This window comes from Phascolarctos cinereus, unplaced genomic scaffold (genome assembly GCF_003287225.1).
Source record: "Phascolarctos cinereus isolate Bilbo 61053 unplaced genomic scaffold, phaCin_HiC Scaffold_9;HRSCAF=440, whole genome shotgun sequence".
NCBI classification, from domain to species: domain Eukaryota; kingdom Metazoa; phylum Chordata; class Mammalia; order Diprotodontia; family Phascolarctidae; genus Phascolarctos; species Phascolarctos cinereus.
This window is the reverse complement of record NW_027556402.1, coordinates 205,022,814-205,042,469: the sequence shown is the minus strand read 5'-3', so window position 1 is coordinate 205,042,469 and position 19,656 is coordinate 205,022,814. Positions and strand designations below refer to the sequence as shown.

Below are 19,656 nucleotides of genomic sequence, written 5' to 3'. Positions count from 1 at the left end.
TGGAGAAAACTTTTGAGAGTTCCCTGGACTGCAAGAGATCAAAATAGTCAATACTTAAGAAAATTAATTTGGACTGTTCTTTGGAAAGACAAATACTGAAGCTGAAGCTTAAATACTTTAGACAAATAATGAGAGGACAGGACTGATTGGAAAAGACCTTGATGCTGGGAAAGATTGAAGGCAAAAGGAGAAGGGGAAAGCAAAGAATGAGATGGATGGGTAGTGTCATGGAAGGAATGAACATGAGCTTGGACAGAATTCGGAAGATAGTGGAGGATAGAAGGGTGTGGAATTGCTATGGTTCTTGAGGTCACAAAGAGTTAGACTTGACTGAATAACCAAACAACAAAATATTTATATCTATCCATGTATTATATGTATTGGTAAACATTGAACAACCAGCTCTCCAAAAAGGCACAACACCCTTCTAACATTAATCTGCACTATTAACATTTTTCCATCATTTTATTAAGTCTAGAGAATAATGAAAAATAAATCAAGCCCTTATCTATATGTAGCATTTGCTGACTTCCTAGGTTTAGCAAATGGCTTTTGCTAGCCAATATGAGCTGGAGCCAGCATACTCTTTTATCTACCTGTCCTTAACCCCTGGCTTCTTTGGGGTTTGTGCAAAATTTAGATTACTGGAAACATTTGAGTAAATAGAAGCAACTAAGTGTGTTATAGTGTATGTTGCTAGACAGGTACTGAGAGATGAAGTTGAGGAAAGAACAGACCTTTTCTTGGGACTCCCCTCCATCCTTGAGAAGGAGGAGGGTACCATTCATGCTTCAGTCCTAGTCTTCTGCTCTGAAATGCCTACTGAGCCAACAGCCCTCAGCATTTCCCTTATCTTCCACAATTTAATCCTTCTTTCTCTATGTTCTTTCCTTAGTTGCCTCTGAGTTGCTGGTTCTTTCTAACTCTCCTTACTCTTTCCTTCTTGCTTCCAGATCCCTGAAATCTCTCTGGTTCTGAACTCTCTCCCACTTTCATACAAGCCTTTCAGGACATGATCAAGTTCCCCATTCAATGGGAGCAGACTTCCTATTGCACCTTGTGATGCTCGGTTTATTGGTTTGATCAAGAAACATTCTCACTTAATAAGGGTGACTCCTTTCAAGTGTGATGGGGTAACTATCAATCAACAGACTCCCGAATCTTACACTTTGGCCCCGAACTGGGAAATGCCATAAAACAAAAGAGTCCCAACCAGGAATCCATCAGTTGTGCCAGCACTACAGATGGACTTGAATATGGGGGCTTAAACAGCTTTGTGGTCAGGAATAAACAAAGGGTGCTACTGTCCTTTACAAACGCACTTAGGCTGTTTGGAATATACCAAATCATAAGGAAGCTAGATAAGGATACACATATGTACTAGAAAAATTTGTTTCCCAGAGCCTTTCAGTCTGCTCATCCTGCCTCCTTTATCTGAGGGAAGAGGCCCAACTTGTTCAGATTAATCCAATGGTGTGTAGGGTGCTCAAGGTGGACTAGTATCTCTAGTGTGAGGGCTTGCTGAGCCCTGTTCTCATTCTACCACTCATCCATTTTTGGTGTCTACCTGGCACGACTCTCATCTATGGCTCCAAGAAACTATAGCATGCACAGCAGCCACACTGTGGCAAGCCATCTAGGACAGGCTAAACCAAATTGAGGGAAACCCACAGACCTCAAATCCTCAGTGAGTTAAGGGAGTAGTCTATCCTAAGCATGTGAAGACTTCCTGAAGGGAATGGGTGAGCGAGAGCAATTTGTTCCAATAGCCATGAAAGTGGCTAAGAGAGGCACTGTGAAGTACTTAGAGCTTAGTCAGGCATCATAGATGCCAAGGTCATCTGCTGCATCCTGGACCATTGCTAATGGTCTTGACTTTTGTCTTGCCACTGGATTTTTATGACTTCATGACTTTGTGCAATTTTGCCTCACTTAAATACAATTCACTCACAAGTCAAGACATCACCCCATGATGTCATTGGTCCTCTTTGGAAATAAAGGACAAATAACAATAAAACACATGTAACCAAGATTTGGACTAGCTCTCCCACAGGTGAGTTCAGGGTCTGAGCCTTGGCTAAGGATCTTGGAATCTGTAGTTCACTATTTCAAAGTATAGTCTTCTTAGCCTAGGAAAAGGTGGCATCTATCATTCAGTTTGATCTGGACTGGGAGGGGTTATGTTGGTCCAGGAAGTTGGAATTTGGAGAAGTAGTTGCAATGATGGAGCAGTTATGACGGAGTGTCCTTTGAACGGGGACTGAGATAAGCACTGAGTGGCTGAAAGCCTTTGTTCACTATTCCACTTATTGAAAGGACATCCTAATGAAGGGTGTTGGGATTGGTCTTTCCCAAGGGAAATCCAAGTGGCTAGTGAATCATTTCTTTCCCTTTTCCCTGTTCCTTTTATGTCTGCTAGGGTAAGGCTATAATTTTTGTCTGTTTCTTGTTTCATTTTAAAAAAAACTATTTTTTATTCTTCCATTGGTATTTCAAATCTGATTTTCCTTAGATAAAGATGGAGTAGTTCTTGATTTTTAAATTTTTATTAGAGAGTGAAAGTGGTGGGAGAGCAGCTAGATGACTTCTTGGATAGAATGCTGGGTCTGGGGTCAGGAAGACCTGAGTTTAAATCTGGCCTCAGATACTGACTAGCTGTGTGAGCCTGGGCAAGTCACTTAACTTCAATTTGGTTTAATCCACTGGAGAAGGAAATGGCAAACCACTCCAATATCTTTGCCAAGAACTTTTCATGACTCTATGGACCATAGCAGTGCAGTGGATAGAGTACTGGGCCCTGGAGTCAAGAAGACTCATCTTCCTGAGTTCAAATCTGGTCTTAAACACTTACTATCTGTGTGATCCTGGGCAAATCACTTAACTTAGTTTGCTTCAGTTTCCTCAACTGTAAAATGAGCCAAAGAATGAAATGGCAAACGACTGGAGTATCTTTGCTAAGAAAACCCCAAATGAGGTCATGAAGAGTTGGACATGACTGAAAAATGACTGGATGACAACAAATAGGCAAATAGAGGTTATGTGACTTGTCCAGGGTCTCACAGCTAGTAAGTGTCTGAGGCTGGATTTAAACTCAGGTCTTCCTGACTCTATGCTTAGCATTCTATCCACTGAACCATCTAGCTCCCTCTCCAAATTCTTAAGCATCATATAAGATGAGATTTCTATTGATTAAAAGAAATAAGCTCAAAAATCTTATTTTTTATTAGAAGAAAAGTATTTCAAGCTAGATTTTTTTTAAAAAAAGTATTAACTATGTTACAAGAAACAAAATGAGACTGCTCAGGCTATATATTCACTTAGTGGGATAGAAGCCTTAAAGGGAAGAAAAGAAAGAAGAACTCAAATTTTAAGATTTCACACTTCCTTTCTCACCATTATACATTTATGTAAACACTTTTCCCTCAAGTCACATAGAGCTAATTCCATCAGATACTAATGAGATTTTTAGAGCTAGAAGGTATTATGACTGCAGTCTAGTTCAAACCTTTTATTTCTCCTCCAATTTTAAAAACATTTTTATTTAAAGTTTTGAGTTCCAAATTCTATTCCTCCCTCCCACCCTTCCCTGTAAGCAATCAGATATAGATTATACATGTACAATTATGGAAAAAATTTTCATATTAGTCATTTTGTACAAGAAGATTTGAAGAAAATTAAAAAATGAAAGAAAGTGAAAAACAGCATGCTTTAGTCTGTATTTAATCAATATCAGTTCCTTCTCTGGAGGTGGATAGCATGCTGCATCATTAGTCCTTTGGGATTGTCTTGGATCATTGTATTGCTGAGAATAGTTAAGTCATTCACAATCCTTCATCAAACAATATCGCTGTTGCTGTGTACAACGTTTAATTCTGTTCACTTCACTATGCATCAGTTCATGTCTTTCCAGGTTTTTCTGAAATCATCCCACTTGTCACTTCTTGTGGCACAATAACATTTCATTACAATCATATGCCACATCTTGTTTAGCCATTCCCCAATTGATGGGTATCCCTTTATTTCCAATTCTTAGCGATGTAATGCTTTTTAACAGCACTTTATTGTACATGGTTTGTTTTATCTTATCTCAGTAACCTACAGAGGTGTGTGTATTAATTAGTGCATTAGTTTTAGTCTATAAGCTCCCTGGAAGAGATCGTAGCTATACATTTTTATATGAGGCCATATACTTTATAATTTATTTGAGAATGAAGAACTACAGTCAGACTAAAAAGTTGCAAGGCAGCTTGAGATGTTGGAAGAATGATCCTTCAAAAAGAAACAAACACACAGTCAGCAGAGGGCACACGCTTCCAGGTGACATGTTAGGAGGTGGAGAGGTGGGGGCATTTATTTCCAGGCAAAGTCAATAAATACTCATCCTGTTATTATTCACTTTTTATATGAAGGCCCCTGGGAAAAGGAGGCACAAAAATCACCAGAGGTGGTTGTAGCTCTCTGAGAGACAGCTGCCAGGCGGAGAGAAGTACCTCACTCAGTCTTTCTTTTTCATTTGGAACCTGATCTCCATCTTGATAAAGGTCTTGATGCTCTCATCTTGGATGTTTCTGTCCACTGCAGCCAATGCTTTGGCCCCACTGTCCAGACAGTGCCGTGGGATCTCCTCGGCAAACTCGATCTACACTCAGTTGTGGCAGCCACTCATGCCAGCAATTTGTAGGGGGTGGCAACATTGGGGGATGAGGATATGGGGGCTCTGAGGAACCTCCATCAAAGTGAGAGGAGCCTTTCTGGCTGGGAATTGCATCTTCATGTTGCTTTTTGGAGTGTTTTCTCCAGAACCTTGATCTGTCCATTCTTCCTAAAAGTCCTGCTGCTGCTGCTGAGGGCTCTGGTACAGTACCTGTTGGGAATCCCAAGGAAGCCCAAGTGCCTAGCACAACTGCAGATTTGGAGTGGTTCCAGGGCAAGGGGAGCGGCAGATATGGTGGCGGCAGTCAACTGTCCCCGGCCGCTTGCTCTCCACAGCAGAGCATCCCGGCTCCAAACCTTTTATTTTACAGATAAGGAAATGGAGGCCCAAGAAAAGTAAAAGATTTGACCAAGTTGATGGCAAAATTAGTTAGTGGCAGAGACATAACTAAAACTCAGGTCTCCTGATTCCCTGGGTTCTGCTTTTTCCTGTGGGACTTCACATAACAAATGATGATGTAGTGTTTACATGTAGTGATGGTGAATCCATTTTTCCTTGTTGTTGTTAGGTCTTCCTTTTAGAAGGGGACCAATGATATCACTGGAAGATGTGTTCACTTGTACAAGAACTGGATTTAAATGAAGCAGAGTTGCACAAAGTCATCAGCCTCCCTCTCTCTTCCAGAGTCATTGAAGTCCAGCAGTAAAGCAAAAGTCAAGGCACTGGTGGTGGTCTAGGATGCAGTGGATGACCTTGGAATCTTTGATGCCAGACCTCATTCAGCTCATTCATGGCCACTGGAACAAACTGTTCTCACCTGCCCATTCCAAGGGAAATCTTCACGTGTTTGGGGTAGACATCCCCCTAATTCCCCAAAGGATTTGAAGCCTGTCTATTACCCTGAACCTGGTTTATCATATCTGCAGAGAAGGTTTTACTAGGGTATAACAGCTGGCCATGCTATCTATAATTACTATGGAAATCACAATTTGCTCCACCAAAAAGAGAGGGGAGTGGGTACTTGAACACACAGAATTTCACAGGTATTATCCTTACCCTAGCCTAAGAATCAGTGATTAGGTTTAGGAGCTGTGAGCATTTGTGATTTTAAACAAATTAGTAATCTATGCTTTTTTAAACCCTATAACTTTGTAAAGTATAACTATGTATGGTGGGCAAAATTGCCTCTGGGCTAAAACAAAGAGTTTATCTCTATCTGGATTAGGCTAGATCACTCCTAGGTAGCTTCCTGAGCCTAGGCAATCTCCATTTTCTTTCTTTTTTTTCCCCCCAAGTCAATCAGGGTAAAGTGACTTACCAGGGTCACACAGCTAGTGAGTATCATGTGTCTGAGGCCAGATTTGAACTCAGGTCCTCCTCCTGACTCCAAGGCCGGAGCTCTATCCACTGTGCCACCTAGCTGCCCCCAATCTCTATTTTCTGAGAAAAAAAAAATAAAAGGAGGTGAGTAGTAGAGGAAATGTAAAGTCCAAAGCCAAGCCCCATGGGCAGAGAAAGGCTTGGGGTAGGGGAAGGTCTGGGGAATTTAGGCCTTTTCCCTTTCTTTTGCTGGCTCAGTGGATAGAGTGACTGGCTCAGACATTTAATAGCTCTGTGACCTTGGGCAAGTACTTAGCCCTATTTGCCTCAGTTTCTTCATCTGTAAAATGAGCTGGAGAAAGAAATGGCAAACCACTTGAGTATCTTCATTAAGAAAACCCCAACTGGGGTCCTGAATAGTTGGACACAACTGAAAATGACTGAACAACAAACATAGTGACTAGGGAAGGCTTTCTGGAGGAGTCTTTCTGAGTCCCAAAGGACAGTCAGAAGTGTTAGCACTGCGTAGGAAGCATATCACAGCAGATTCCCAAAAGGGGAAACTGGGTAATTACTGTTTGTCATTAACAAGTTTCTATGGGACTTGGCTGCCAAGGAAGCAGGAGAGAGACAGAGAGACAGATAGAGAATTATGCAAGGATCAGAGGCAAGAAAGTAGGCTCTTGGAAAAGGGTCTGGAGCCTCACTCAGGCCAAATGTGTAAGGCTGGGACAGAGGATAGACAAGGATAAAGGGCAAGCCTATAAGGTCTCTACTCCAATCATAAGATTCAAGGATTCTAGGGGCAGCTAAGTGGTGCAGTGGATAGAGCACTGGCCCTGCAGTCAGAAGGACCTGAGTTCAAATTCAGCCTCAGACCAAACACTTGACACTTACTAGCTGTGTGACCCTGGGCAAGTCATTTAACCCCAACTGCTTTAAAAAAAATTAAAAAAAAAAAGGATTCTACAGCCATTGTCCACTGATTGCCCCATAAATTGGTTCTTCTCTTCTACTGGCCTCCTTTTGCTAAGTCTATCCATGGCTTGGAATAAGACTGCATGATTTTGATTCCTTCTACTACTCTTCTCTCCCAATCTCAGAACTGGAAAGACAAGATCCTGTGCTATAAAGGAAATTCCTCAACAGAAGCTTTGATAGCTATTTTGCCTCAGTTTAAACACTTTCAATGATAATGATGGGATATGCTCAACATCCTCTTCCAGCACTGATCAGCACCTAAATTAACTGAGGCCTATGATAAAAGAACAGGTGAGTAGGAAAAAAAAGATCCGGGACTGGAGGTAAAGAGACCAATTCAATCCAATACTATCCAAGAAGTATTTGTTAAGCAGGAACCATAATGTGAATCACTAGGCTACCAGAGACAGAACATTCCTTGTCCTCACAGACCTCAAATTCTACATAGAGACAGCATCTAAATAAATACATACATCACTATTTGAAGAGGGAGCAAACACTAATTTGGGGGATCAAGAAAGGCTTTCCATAGAAGGTGCAATATGAATTATCTTTGAAGGAAATAGGGGATACTAAGAGGTGCAGGTGAGGAAAAAATTCAGTCCAGGCCCAGAGGATAGCCTAGGCAAAGAAATATTCAAAAATCATATGATCTTATCTTTATAGAATCAATTAACTCAAGTAGAATTCTCAAATCTAGAATCCTTGAATAGACAACAATCTTAGAATTATAAAATGCTAGACTTGTATAATTTTTATGTTTACCCAACCATATGCAGCACATAGTGGATGTTAAGTACATAAATACTAGTGGAAGGAAAAAAAGAAGGAAGAAAGGAAGGAAGGAAGGAAGGAAGGAAGGAAGGAAGGAAGGAAGGAAGGAAGGAAGGAAAGAAGGAAGGAAGAAATGCTAAGTTTAGGGAAGGCAAGTAGAACCCTGGCCCACCAACTCTAAATACAATGCTTTTGAGTAGGGCATCAGTAGGCAGGGAGACCACAGTCTCCCATTTCCTATTCCTGACACATACAACTATTCACTTCAGCTGATTTCATAATTTCTGGGAAGTATTAGAAACTAAAATGATCTTCAATATAATTTAGCTCATGAAATAAGAATAATTATTTAGAGGTTTTATTTGTTAAAGGGGATCATATTTTGTAATACTCTATTCATAGAATATATATTTTTAAAGTTTCTTTTTTTTCTTTTTAGGCAATTGGGGTTAGGTGACTTGCCCAGGATCACACAGCTGGTAAGTGTCAAGTGTTTAGTCTGAGGCAGGATTTGAACTCGAGTCCTCCTGACTTCAAGGCCAGTGCTCTATCCACTGTGCCACCTAGCTGCCCCCATAGAATATATTAATGGTGTGACCCTAAGCAAGTCACTAAATTCTGTTTGCCACAGTTTCCTCAACTGTAAAATGAACTGGAGAAGAAATGGCAAACCACTCCAGTACTTTGGCCAAGAAAACCACAAAGGAGGTCACAAAGAGTCAGACATGATTGAAAAATGACTGAACAATAACAATATTCACAGAATACCACATAGCTTCCCCTATCCAGCTGTGTATGACCTTTACTGTCTGTAGGACAACCTCAGAGTGACTGAATAAAATCCTTGAATTTTGAAATACTTTTTTTTTGTGAGGCAATTGGGGTTAAGTGACTTGCCTAGGGTCACACAGCTAGTGTCAAGTGTCTGAGGCCAGATTTGAACTCAGGTCCTCCGGATTCCAGGGCCAGCCCTCTGTCTACTGTGCCACCTAGCTGCCCCACGAATTCTGAAATTCTAAGAACTTAAAATCTTAGAATAATATTCAAAAATCATATGATCTTATCTTTATAGAATCAATTAACTCAAGTAGAATTCTCAAATCTAGAATGCTTGAATAGACAACAATCTTAGAATTACAAAATGCTAGACTTGTATAATTTTTATGTTTACACAACCATATGCAGCACATAGTGGATGTTAAGTACATAAATACTAGTGGAAGGAAAAAAAGAAGGAAGAAAGGAAGCAAGGAAAGAAGGAAGGAAGGAAAGAAGGAAGGGAAGAAGGAAGGGGAGAAGGAAGGGACAATTAGTCAAAAAGCGTTTATTAAATGCTTACTTTGTGCCAGGCAATATGTTAAAGTGCTGAGGATAGAAAGGCAAAACACTGTCGTGTCCCCCCCCCCCCCAGCTATCTATGCCCTCAAGGAACTCATTCAAGTTAGGGTACAACATGTAAATAACTAGGTGCATTCAAGTTATATGCAGAATAGACAAAAACTAATCGAGAGAGGAAAGCCTTAGAACTTTGGGTGGAGGGACACGGAAAGGCCTCTTGTAGAACGTAGGATTTGAGCTATGTTGAAGGAAAACTAGGAGGGAAACTAGGAAACTAGGAGGAAGAGGTGAAGAACTACAGGCAAGGGGGAAAGCCAATGTAAAGATACAGAGACAGCAGACAGAATGTCCTACAAGGAACAGCCAGGCCAGTGTAGCTTGAATGCAGAATGTGTGAAGGGGAATAAAGTGTGAGGATATTGGAAAGGAAAGAAAGGGCCAGGTTGTGAAGAGCTTTAAATACCAGAGGACTTTATATTTGATCCTGAAGGTAAAGGGAACAATTGAAGTTTATTGAGTAGAGAAATGACATAGGCAGATTCTGGAAAATCACTTTAGCTGCTTAGTGGAAGATGGATTAGAGGAGGAGAGGCTTGAAGCAGAGATATTAATATTTCAGGCAAAAAGTAATGAAGGCATGAACTAGGATGATAGCTGTGTGAGCAGAGAGTGGGGGATGCATATGAAAGAGACGATGTGAAGGTAAACATGACAAAATTTGGCAACATGTGTTGAATGAGTGAGAATTAAGGAGTCAAGTACAACGCCAGGCTTTCTAGTCTAGGTAATTGGAGGGATCATGGGAAGTTGGGAAGGGAAGCTTGGGGGGGGGGGAAGTTCATGTTATGGTTTGAATATAATTGAGTTTGAGATGCCCACAGGGCATTCAGTCCAAAATGTCTAAACGGGCAGTTGGTGGTGCAGGGGCTAAGCACTAGAGAGAGATTAGGGATGGAGATAGAGCGCCGAGAATCCTCGGCCCACAGAAGCTGAGATAATCAACTCGGATCTCCACACCCCTGGGTCCTTCTTAGCCTCGCTCTCCTTCACTTACATTAACTGTCCACATTCCACCAGAGCCCCCAAGAAGCCGGTGAGCATCCAGATACAGACCTAGAGCATTCTCTATGTTGAGAGGGTCAAACAATTACTTTTTATTTCTGTTTGATATGTGGAAGAGTTTCCTCTGGTGGCAATGAATTATAATTGTGACATGACCGCCTGCCACATACTCTACTATATCACGGCCATGAGCCTTGACTCTGTATCCTGCTGGTGTCCATAACTCGGGTTGTTAATGTCCCTCACTCCCCCTTATATATGTTTTTGGTGAATGAACTGTCCTTCTCTGCCACTTCAGTAATAATAACAGCTAGCATTTATACAGCACCTATTATATGCCAGGCACTGCTAAGCACTTTACAAACATTATCTCATTTGATCCTCATAATAACCTTGCCATGCAGGTGCTATTATTATCTCTATTTTACAGTTGAGGAAAGTGAGACAGAAGCTAAGTGACTTGCCCAAGGTCACACAGCTAGTGTATGAATCTGCATTTGAATCTGGAAATCTTGCTGACTTCATGCCCAGTGCTTTCTCACTTGCGCTACCTCACTGCATTAATTTTGTCTGTGCAAATGATTTTCAGTTTCACGGAATTAGTTATCTAGTCTATCTTTTGTAATTGCCTCCATTTCTTGTTTGGTTAAGAATATATCTCCTACCCATAACTGTGAGAAGTTTCCCGGTTTCTTTCTGTTGAAATCTTACCCATCCCTCAAGGACCACTAAAATTCTGTGTCTTCCATAAAAGCCTTGTAGTATGCTTTTTCAACCTCAAAACACAATACTATCATTATTTTATCGCATACACTCTTCTGGCAAGAAAGGACCTTTCCTTCCCTTGAGCTACCTCTTTTATGTAACTGACATGTTCTAATTTATATTATTGATTACACATTTTTTATCTCCATTATTATAAACTTCTTGAAAAAGGCATTTCCTTTCTTATCTTCATTTTTCCTCATTGCATATGTTACAAATAAAACTCTAACAAAGGTAGACAGAGGCACCTTTTCTCCAAACACAGACTGAGGCATATTTTCTCCAAGAAACATAAGTTTATTAGCAGGGCATGAACCTGTTAATAAAGTAGGCCAATGGATGCCTCAGTTCCAAAATAGAGACACAGGTCCTTTTTATAAACATAGAACAAAGAATAGAACAGGGTAGGTGAGGAAATAATACAATTGGTTATAGGGTTGGAAGCATCATGGGGCTGAGGAATTATGATTGGTTCTATTAAGGAATGTGGGCCGATAGATATGTGGGCTTTCTCTAATATATCTACTCACTCCAATCCCTCTGGCTCCTTCCTTTTCTTCTCCATTCTTGTCTACCACATTTCTTTCATCCTGTCTTCACTACCTGTTCCTGTGCACGACATAATATTGCAGTACCCCAAAGTCAGGATCCAGGGACATAGGGGTTAGATTTAGAAATATTATCATTAGTACTCTTCTTGGCTTTAGACCCCTAACATCCAGCCAGCCAATCTTTAGGTTGATAAATTATTTGAATAAAATTTTAATGGTAAATTCAGTGATCTTAAGAGTGAATTTAGTTTATATAGTGACTAGTTTTGTTTTGTGGACTTTTTGCACAAGGGGTTAGTTTTGCAATATGTCTGGGAAAAATAATAGTCACATCCTTATAATGGTCCTGGCCATTACAGTCAGTTGGATAATTGTAGAATCATTAAATAAAACCTTAGAATTCTTGAATTGTACCATCAAGAATACTTAAATGGACTTCAAGTATTATAGACCTGTAAAATCATATATTCAATCCATCAAACTTTGGGTAAAATACAAGAATCAAAGATTCATAGTATAATAGCAATGAAAAAGCAAGTAGCATTCATATAGTCAGTCCCTTAACTTCTCAAGCCTAAAGACAGAAATGATTTGCCTAAGTTAACTTACTAAATTATTATTACAATAATAACAAAACAGTGGTAACAATAATTAATATTTACACATCACTTTATATTTTACAAAAGACTTTTCTAACAGCCCTTGACATAGGTGATGCAAGTACAATGATGTCCATTCTGCAGTTGAGGAAACTGAGGCTCAGAGAGCTTATGTGATTTGCCCCAAATCACACAGCTAGTAAGTGACAGAACCAGGACTCAAACCCAAGATTTCTGACTCAAATCTATTGCTTTCCATTCAGTCAAACTTTATCAGATTGACTGTAGGATGACATATATAACATTGGTATTTTAATGGAGAATTGACCGAAGTAATAACACCGAAGAAGATGAATTTCACAAAATCAAAGAATTTCAGAGATAGAAGGCATCTGGGAAGTCAGTTTGTCCAAATTCATACCCAGAACACATATTCCACATATAAAGTTCCTAATAAGTGGTCATCTATATACCACTTGAAGATCTCTAATGATGGAGAATTTATTAACTCACATACTCTATTCCATTTCTGAATGTCTACCTCCAGTGCCCTGCTAATAAGGCCAAACTTCCCATTAAATAATCAACCATTTATTGATTGAGCATTTATTAAGTCAAAATCTGACTTTCTGTAACTTAGGATCATGAGATTATAGTTTATTGGTTCTAATTCCGTCCTTTGGGCCCAAATTAAATGTCTAATACCGCTTCCACATGAAAACAATTTGTATATTTAAGGCAGCTAGGTGGCACAGTGGATAGAGTGCTGGGCCTGAAGTCAAGAAAATTCATTTTCTTGAGTTCAAATCTAGCCTCAGATAGTAGCTGTGTGACCCTATGCAAGTTACTTAAGCCTGTTTGCCTCAGTATCTTTGCCAATAAAACCCCAAATAGAGTCACAAAGAGTTGGACACACTGAAAAATGACTGAACAACAATCATGGCTTCATTAAATCTTTTCTGCAAACATCCCCAGTTTTTTCAACCTATCCTAATTTGACAGTTTCCAATTTCCTGTCACACAAAATTGCTGACACATATCAAATCTACGTGTAGTCCTATAAAACCCTTTGATATTTTTCACATAAAAAAGTTACTTAGCCATGCACTTTATGTCTTGTACAATTGATTTTTTCAGGAGCCCACTAGTAGGACCCATTTAAATATATTAATTGAAATCATTGCTCCAGCCTGTCAAAATCATTTTAGATTCCAATAGCTATCTTTGCTAGTTTTGGATCATTTGCCAATTTGATAAGCATGACTTCCACACCTTCATTCAAGTAATTGAAGCAATCCATTAGAAATGTCCCTTCAGGTCGAAATCAATCAGACCTGTTTAGGTCAAGTTCTTTAGCTGCTTCCAAATACAACTAAATGTACCATCATCTAGCCTATGTCAGTCCATCTTGCCCACAAGATTATGGTGACGTCAAATCAGCCTAGAAAGGGGAGACACTGGAAAAAGGTTTGACATGATTATAATCATGAATCCTTGCTGGCTCACAGTGGTCACTATTGCCATTTCCAAGTACTTGTAAATCTCCCCTTTTAAGAACTTAACCTATAATTTTTCTAAGAATAACAGATTTGCAGAATCTCAGAGTTGGAAGGGACCTCAGAAATCATCTAACTGAAGCTATACTTAAACAAGAATTCCTTCTAAAATCTCCCTGACAAATGAGCATTTAGCCTCCACTTAAGGCTTAAAGATATAGAGGATCTATATCTAAACCCCCATTCTCTCCCACACATACTTGGGATAAATTCTAGATGTTAGACTGGTTATCCTTATATCAAGCTAAAATTTTCTATTCTGCAATTTCCACCCACTGGTCCTTATTCTACCCTAAATAGTCAAACAGAACAAGTATAATCCTTATTTCATATAAAAGTCCCAAAAGCTCTTTAGGACAACTATCATGAACCCATTAAGTCTTATCTAGTCCCTTCAACCCCTCTAAGTATAGTATAGTTTCCAGTCCTCTCACCATCCCAGTTTTCTTCTTCTGAGAATAATTTTTATCAATGCTCTCCTCAACTGTGCCACCCATAATTGAACATCAAAATATAGATATGGTCTAGCCAGGACAGGACTATTACCTCTCTTATTCTGGATACTATTTCTATCAATGCAGCTTAAAATCATATGATGTTTATTGACTCACATGGAACTTTTGGCCCATTAAACCTTCCAGTTCTTTTTTCTTCTTCTAATGAATTGGTATCTAGCTATGTCTCAGCAATTCTGTACTTATGTGATTGAAATTTTGAACCTATGTATAGGATTTTATATTTATCTTTGTTACATTTCATCTTACTTATTAGATTGTTTTAATCTGTTGAGATCTTTCTGGGACTTCATTCTGTCATCTACCATGTTAGCTATTCTTCCCATCTTTGGTCACCCACATATTTCTGAATGTCAATTAAAAATTTTCTTAATAATATATTCTAGAACTTTGCAATGAAAAGAAATCAAACTCAGTAGTCTATAGTTGGAAGAATATATCTTTTATCTTTTTTGAAAATTAAGACAACATTTACCTATCTGCTGTCATAGTATATCATAGGATTATGGAGTTGGAGACAGAGAGTAACTCAGACATCATTTAGTCCAACACTCTCATCTTACATAGAGGAAATAGAGGCCAAGAAAGATAAAACATCTCCCCAAATTTACCCAGTAACACAGTAGCAGAGATAGGATTTGAACTTGGGTTCTTTTATTCTGACTAATGCCATAACACCAAGTACTTTCCTCTGTGCTAAGTCTTGTATCACCTCCATCATCCTCTATCATCTTTCAGAGATCAGTGACAGTAGCATAGCAATGATATTTATGGTTTTCAGTACCTTGAGATGTGAGTTTTCTTGTTTTGGTGACAACCTCATTAAAGGTAGTTAGGTGTTTTTAGCTTCATGCCACTAGGATTCAATTCCTGTTAACCATTTTTTTCTACCCTTCCAAGTCTTAATCTTGCTTTTCTTGATAGAGAAATCAGAAAGAAAATAAGAGTTGAGTAGTTCTGCCTTCCCTCTTTCACTGTTCTTATTGGTCCATCCACCTTATATAAGTCATTTCTTTTCTTTGACTTCTCTTATCCACAAAATAGCTTTACAAAACTGGTTTCACAGGCCTTAATATTGCCTGTCAACTGAGTTTTATTGCTCCTGGCACTATTTTTAGATGACTTGCCATACTCTGAAAATAGATGCCTAAGCAAAAACTCTAGAATCATGATATGCTTAATATTTTTTTAATTTCCTTCCTTAATAATTAATCCTCTGTTTTCGCAGAGAACGTACTTTGTAAAGGGATTTGTTTTTCATGTTTCTTGGCAGTATCTGTTGTGTCAAAACAAAATACATCAGTAAGTTTTTAAAGAATTAAATTTGGAATTTTAAAAAATCACCAAAAGGGGGTGGGAAGGAGACAAGCCAGCTTCTATCTGCATGAGTGCTCTGCCAAAGGAGATTTGCAATCCATGTAACAAATCTGCTATACACCTCAGAAATTTGTTACGAGGAAACGTCTTTCTATATCTTATAGTGCTATCTACTGGTGATGTTATTTGTTCAAAAAAAGGAGAATGTAGGGCTAAGGACTATCCCTAACCATTCTTAGAATTCTCTCCCTCCTTATCTCTGCCTCCTGGCTTCTCTGTCTTTGTTCAAGTCTCATCTAAAACCTCAGCTTCTGTAAGAAGTCTTTCCTAGCACCCTTAATGCTAATGCCTCCCTTTAAGTACTCTATTGCTTTCTCCTGCCCCTATGACCTTCCCTTTTTTTACACATACAGTCAATCACTGTCTCTTTTTTTGCAACCCTATCACCGCCAAATAACCAATGGGGGAAAAAAGGAAAAAGAAAACTCTTGTAACAAATATGCATAGTCATGTAAAACAAACCCCCATATTGGCCATGTCCAAAAATTTATGCTCATAATGACCTTGAATCAATAACCTTTGGACAGCATGCTTCATCATTGGTCCTTTGGAACTGTGGTTGGTAATTGGGATGATCAGAGTTCTTAAGTCTTTTACAACGTTGAACATCTTTCACGAATTGTTCTCTGGGTTTTTCTCCCTTCTCTTTATACTAGTCCCCTGAAAAAAAGTCAGAAATGGGGGGAAAAAGAGAAGATGAGTGCTGGGGGGGGGAGGGGTACAAAGGGGAGAGAAGGAGAATGTCAAAGCCTGATTGAACAGGGCTTCCCCCACCCCCTCTGGATCTGTCCACGGTGCTGAACATGTCTACAATCTTCCTGTAAAGACCAGATGAATCTTCCTTGGCAGATGAAAATTTCAGTTTCCCCTAAGGGACTGAATTTATTCCCTAAAATGAGGCTTAAGACTCTCTTGTTTCACCAGTTATGGGAAACTCCATTTTTCTCTTTGCTAAGTTTCTAAAGGCATAAATTTTGGAAATTCATCTCTTGGGCATTTAAAAGAGAACAGTGAGTACAATCCACACTAAAACTCAGAATAACAGATGGCAAGTCTTAAATATTGAAAATGGTGATAAAGAGGTGAGGTCATATTTTTTCAAGAACTTTGAGTGACTGTGTAAAAGTGACTCACCATCATATAAGAGATAAAATGAGTATGGAATGGGGTCCAGGCAATTGACATCAGACACACACACAAATTTTTTTTTAATAAATCAAGATTCCAGAAGAGGAAACGGTTGAATGATTCTGACTTGATCCCAGCCCAAGAGCTCTCAGGCCCTGAATCTCAGAGCTACGACTATTATTCAGTTTCTCTCATACTATAAATGATACATAAAATAAATGGGGTGGCAATGAAGACAATAATAGACATTGATAAATCTCATTTGGTTAAAGGAATTACACATCTTTTTGATACTACTCACAGAATATATCAAAATTCTCTACTCATACCCAGTGCTCAAATTTCCTTCATTTAGTAAGGAATTGGAAACAACATATCTGGCACAATTAATTGCATATGTGATAGCAAAGAACAGTCAGGTAAGGCTGCTGTATACACAGATCTCTACATTTCCTCTTCTCTCCTCTTTTCTCCTTACGCACTTTGTTCCATGCTAAATATGGAATATTTCATACAACATAGGGAGTAGGAAAACTTGGCCCAGATATGCACACAGATACATGCCCATAGCTTTAAGTTATTTTGGTAACTTGATTTCAAGGTACACATCTCCTTTCTGTGTTTAAAATACTTTGGGGGGGGTGGAGGGGGCAGGAAATGATTTATATTTTCCTTAGCAAAACAGTTTGTCTTACATAAGCCCAAAGACTACAAGAAGGGATTTGAACACTACAACATTCCTCTACATCCCAATGTCAAATACTTTCTGTGAAGCTCCTTTTCCTTATAGTGATAGTGTAAAAATCAGAAAACAAACTAGAAAATGAGGATTACTTAAAAGTATATGATGAATTTATTAACAATTGTATTTGGATTCTCAAAATAAATGACTTCCATTCCCATTACTGATAGAAATTTAGGAAAAAGCACAATGAAGAGATGATGGAGTTTCTGTGACTGAAATTTATAGCAAACCAGGTAACTCAAAATATATTGTACCCAGTTTCTTAGTCTGAAATCTTTTAAGGTAAGTTATTGATTTTGATTTTTAAAAGTTTATCAACCACATAAATAATTACTATCTTAGTCTTAAAACCCATCTAACTATAACAGCTATATCTATTAGAAATTTCAACTTAAAAACATATGATCATAGTCAAAAAGAAACTTAGGGATCATTGAGTACACGCCTCTCATTTTACAAGCAAGGAAAATGAGGCCCCAGAGAGGTTGTAAAATATCTAAGGTCACACTGATACTTAGTGGCAGGGTCAGGATTGATCCTAGGTCCATTGACTCCAAATCTAGCACTTTTTTCCACAGCTCTGTGTTGCCTCTTTCCTAAGTCAGCACGAGGCCCTGGAGGGTAGGAGTCCCAATTAATTGGAGAAATGAATAAATGAGCACACATCAACACATGATTACCATTTCCTAGAAAAGTTTAATCAATTATCATAAAAAGGAGACCAAAAGAGTCTAGACTTTGCCTTGCCAGCAAATACTTGTTCTCCATGCCAAGCAAAGAGATAGAACAATCTAGGACAACACTGGGTCAAAATATAAATTCATTCATAAAATGTTTTAAAGGAGATTGGTGGAAAATCATGAGCAGTATGACCTAATAAAAGAACAATAATCAGTGGAGAAAAAAAATAAATATACAGAAAGTTTGGCAAGAGAACAAAACAATTAAAAATGATCCTGAGAACATTAAAAAAAATAAAAGTGGAAGAAAAACAAACAGAAGAAAATAGGAAAAATCCATAGGGACTTTTACAATATACTTTTTTTCTCCATCACTTGCACAGGAACAGTATACCACCTTTGGATTAATATATGATTTATTGAAAGATACAGCAATAGAGATAACTTCGACAGTTCTGTGATTGGTAATATCAAGTGATGCATAAAACAAAGAGATGTGGGGGGCAGCTAGGTGGCGCAGTGGATAGAGCACCAGCCCTGGATTCAGGAGGACCTGAGTTCAAATCCAGTCTCAGACACATAACACTTACTAGCTGTGTGACCCTGGGCAAGTCACTTAACCCCATTGCCTAACCAAACCAAAACAAAACAAAGAGATGTATACTTGCCAAAGGAGTTTGCTACTACAATAGAAGATGTTCAGCACAGGCTTCAAATGAAAGAGGGATTTCCTATATATGTTAAGGTCCTCCAGATGCACTTGCTTGTGGGCAGCATTGTACTAACTGCATCAAGCCCAACAGATCCCCAAGATCTCTTATCATTCATAAATGAGATCAATAATCACTCAAAATAATTCTGCTTAAATATTCACAGGGAAAATACCAAGTGGATGAAGAATGCCTATATGCAGTTAAATGGACGACCTAAAGAGCTCATCCTTCAGTCGATATATCTTGGACAAACATCTTTAATGGGCCTTGAGCTGGACCTAGAATTGAATATGAGGAGGAGGGTAGACTGTATTGAATTTGGGAAACCATTCAGTACTTTAAATGATGCAAATGAATCAAAGGTCCATTGTTTTAACAATAATATTCTTCTAGTATGGTGGAATTTTACAGTCTCTGATTTAAGTGTTCTGTCACTCAGAAGGCAATGGAAAAGCATGTGATGGGTGTGAGTAGGATAGAATATAGTAGGACAGGCAAGTAGTACGGATTTATAGCATTACTCTGCAATAGAAAAGAACTTTGGGCTGCTAGAGAGTAAAATAGTCAACTCTTCTGGTAAGTCTTATCTCCCAGGGATTTATACAGTCTTTATAGACCAACTAATACTACTGTGTTAAGTACTATTTCACTTAGGAGAAAGTACTTGGGGTCAACTTACTCTCCTGAACCTACTCAACTCACATAACTGGGTATTATTAAAGTACCAATTCTGAGTTTGTGCCTCCACATTAGGTTCTGTCCCTTGCTGTTCCTTGGCTTATTTCCTTCTTGGTCCAGGAACTCTTCCTCTTGCTCCAGGACTTCTCCATTGGATCAAGAAGTTGAGTGCAGAATCTTCTACACTGGATCCAGAATGTATAGAGACTTTCTTTGCATC

General features: G+C 38.8%; 1 long non-coding RNA gene across 1 annotated transcript in view; it reads left to right on the top strand.

Moving 5' to 3' along the window:
* LOC110221053 (uncharacterized) overlaps positions 1–19,348 on the top strand; it is a 30,796-nt gene extending 11,448 nt beyond the window's left edge. The window contains exons 2-4 of the long non-coding RNA XR_002328020.2: positions 7,078–7,246; positions 8,169–8,208; positions 18,922–19,348. This is a non-coding gene — a long non-coding RNA (uncharacterized LOC110221053). The remainder of the gene's footprint in view (positions 1–7,077; positions 7,247–8,168; positions 8,209–18,921) is intronic.
* Positions 19,349–19,656: the final 308 nt, after the last annotated feature.